The sequence below is a fragment of the Nelumbo nucifera genome, chromosome 3 (genome assembly GCF_055504915.1).
Source record: "Nelumbo nucifera cultivar China Antique chromosome 3, China Antique-T2T, whole genome shotgun sequence".
In the NCBI taxonomy this organism is placed as follows: domain Eukaryota; kingdom Viridiplantae; phylum Streptophyta; class Magnoliopsida; order Proteales; family Nelumbonaceae; genus Nelumbo; species Nelumbo nucifera.
Window position 1 is genome coordinate 96,002,114 of NC_142651.1, and position 3,362 is coordinate 96,005,475.

A 3,362-nucleotide genomic window follows, 5' to 3' on the forward strand; every position below is an offset into this window, starting at 1 on the left:
CTTGCTTGATGCCTCCAGAAGCTTCTTCTTCATGGAACAGACTATTGGCTTCTACTCATTAATGAGGACCCTCATGGTGGCAGCATTGGCCTCAACCTTCTTGTGGTGCTCCTCAACTTCCTATATCTTTTCCTTGGTACCCTATAGTTTGGCTTCAGTCTTATTTCTGCATCAACTCATGCTTGCTTCAGTGGTTGAGACTAGACCTCTTTCTTGTCATAGAGGCCCATGCCAACTAAAGTCATCTGCAATGCAAGGAAGTTAGAGCTATAGATTACCAAGTTTTAAGATACAAACTATTAAAGACAATGGAAAGTATGAAACTCACCTTGACCATCTTGTCCAGAAGAATCTCCTAAACAGTGCAAATGGATTCCTAGGTCCATGTAGGCTGATCTCTGGGCGTGATGATCCTCATGACCAACTGGTGACCAACACCTTCATTTGACAAGCTATTTCCCTCCCTCACGTTCCAAGCAAGGCGATAGATAGCCCAGTAGGCTAGTGGCTCGAAGTCCAAATATGACTTAGTCGAGGCATGACGAAGTGTCAGATGATGACTAATGTTGGAAGTGGGCCCTTTGTTCTGGCAATCCCTCATAGCCACCCTTTTCAGAGGTTTGGTATCCTTCGCACCCTCAACATGCTTCTTCAGTGTAGCATCCTTCTTCTGAGTTGCCTCAGCCTCAGCATCAACCTTCCTCCTTAGTGTGCCCCCTCGATGTGCTCTCATCCATGGCTCCCTTCTTTACCTTCGCCCACTCAGCAATTTAGGGATAAGGGTGTTAGACAGTGTATGACCTTAGCTCCAATCAGATTGATGTACATTATGACATTTATTGTAAATGAATAAAGTACATATTTGATTCAAGTTATAGTGGTGTGTTTTTGTGTAATACCCTTAAACTGGACACTTATGAGACTCGTGTTAGTTTAGAATGTTCACAATCGTTGGATAAGTCTGGGGAGATTTATCTTGCTAAGGCTAACACTAATGTGCTGCCAAGTGTTGGGGTGGCCTGTCTCAACTGCCAGGGTGAGACCCGAGGTACATGCAGCGTAGGTTCACTTGAAACCCTGAACCAGACCAGAATTCCAGCATTGCCCTAGACCTTGGTGATTAGTGGGCAAAATTGGAATGTTACACCTGACCCCTAGACTCGATTATGATACTGCACTAGGTGTCGGATTAAGCTACCTTTGATATGCCAATCAGTGAGATCCTTAGCGGGGGTCAAAACCTGGGTATGTTGGCACAGTTCGAGAATTCATCTGAGTGGGTGATCATAGTGACAAGATCAGCCCCTTTGTCGGACAAAGGTAATGATCGGGGATGCACTCTCTCTGATGGAAACCAAGACTGTCGGCAGCCGATTTCAATCGTTGAAATTTGTTTTGCAAAATATATTTATATAAAGGTTTCAAAATGTTTGCAAAAGGTTTTAATTCCCGAGATCCATGTGAGTAGAGAGTGTAGCACTGTTCCTTACAGCCAATGGAGAGGTCCTCTCTTGTTGGGCAGTGTTTGATCATTATGGGCTGAGAGGTTAAGTGTAAGACCATTGAGGGTAATACCTGATGGGCTATGATGAGAGTAGAATTTATCATATTTTTATCCCCAATTATTCTGTCTTTTATACTAAATTAGCATCTAATTGGACTCATATCTCTTGTATTTTGGTCCAGGGTATGAAAGAAGGCATCAAGAGCAAAGAAAGACAAATCAGATGATTTTTCACAGTTTCGACATCATTCAGTGATCTGGGCCTCACTCGCGTTTCCGAACTCTGAATGGGCTGATTCAAGATCCACTGGAAAGATAAGAGAAAAATCCACAATTGTCATATTTTGGACTTTCGCAGATTCGGCCTTCATCGAAGTCAATTCCGGGCCCGATGTCGCGGAAAATTCATAGGAAGGCCCAATCCGCAGCTGAAGCCCAACTCGCAGAAAAGCCTGGCTGGAGCCCAATTCGCAGAGGAGGTCTATTACGAATCCAAGAACAAGAAACTAAGAAGAATCCTTCTAGATTTAAATTCTTGATGTAATCTTAGAGTGATAAAAGGATTGAGTTCAAGAGATAAAGAGATAGGATTAGAATTAGGATAGGACTTTCTATTTCTTGTAAAGATCAACTTCAAGAGAAAGTAGGAATTATTGTTAGTGAATATATTTTTATCTCCTTGATTCATCCAAGATTGTGATTTCCATATAGTCTATGAATTATTGTGCTTAATGCAATTAAGAGCTTGGCCACCTCTTAATTGATTTGGGTTATGTGAATGAATTGAGAGGGGAATTCACATAACTGACAGAATAATTCATAGTGTGAATTGAATGGTATATAGAGATATATATACATGATTCATCTGAATTTAATGGTTTTCTTGGACTTAATGCACTTCCATCTTGAGAGCTCTACTCGAGAGATCGAAGGGTTACCTGATGGGTGTAGGTTTAGTATATCTCGAGAGAGAATATTAAATAAATTTATGAAAATCTCAGCTTATGGGAATAACAATTAGTCTTGGATTGGGTTACCTTAATGCACTTTCATCCATGCCAATAATTTTGAAATAAAACCTGCAATAATTCAATTGATCCAAACTAGTATTCAGTTTAGTGGGTTACCAAGTGATGACCCTAATGCACACATCGTTAATTTCCTTGAAATATGTGATACATTTAAACACAATGGAGTTAGTGATGATGCAATTAGGTTAAGATTATTTCCTTTTTCATTGCGTGATAGAGCTAAAGATTGGCTCAACTCACTCCCTACAGGAAGCATCACCACATAGAATGATTTAACCCAAAAATTTTTGGCTAAATATTTCCCACCCTCCAAAACAGCAAAATTAATTAATGATATTACCACTTTTGCTCAATTTGAGAGGGAGTCCTTGTATGAAGCATGGGAACGATTCAAGGAAATGCTTAGGAAGTGTCCTCACCATGGGATACCAACTTGGCGATAGATTTAGACTTTTTACAATGGCATTAACCCCTCTAATCGATCTATTATTGATGCAGCCGTAGGTGGTACGTTCATGAGGAAAACACCGGAAGAAGCTTATGACCTAATAGAGGAGATGGTGTCAAACAGCTACCAGTGGAGCAATGATCGAACCAATCAGAGGGGAGTACACCATATTGATTCCCTTGCAGCCATATTTGCACAACTTGCTAGTCTGAATAAGAAGTTTGATGCTTTTAATATTGCAGCCATTAATACACCATCTAGCATCTCATGCGATTTATGTGGTCAAATAGGACATACTAATTCTGATTGTCAATTAAATAGTCCTTTTATTTCCCATGAGAATGCTAATTTTATCTCTCATGCTAGCAGGACAAATTAT

General features: G+C 40.3%; 1 non-coding gene across 1 annotated transcript; it reads right to left on the bottom strand.

Moving 5' to 3' along the window:
• Positions 1–2,855: 2,855 nt before the first annotated feature.
• Positions 2,856–2,962, bottom strand: LOC148801750 (small nucleolar RNA R71). Its single transcript, XR_016084865.1, has one exon. It is a non-coding gene; the product is annotated as a small nucleolar RNA R71 (small nucleolar RNA).
• Positions 2,963–3,362: the final 400 nt, after the last annotated feature.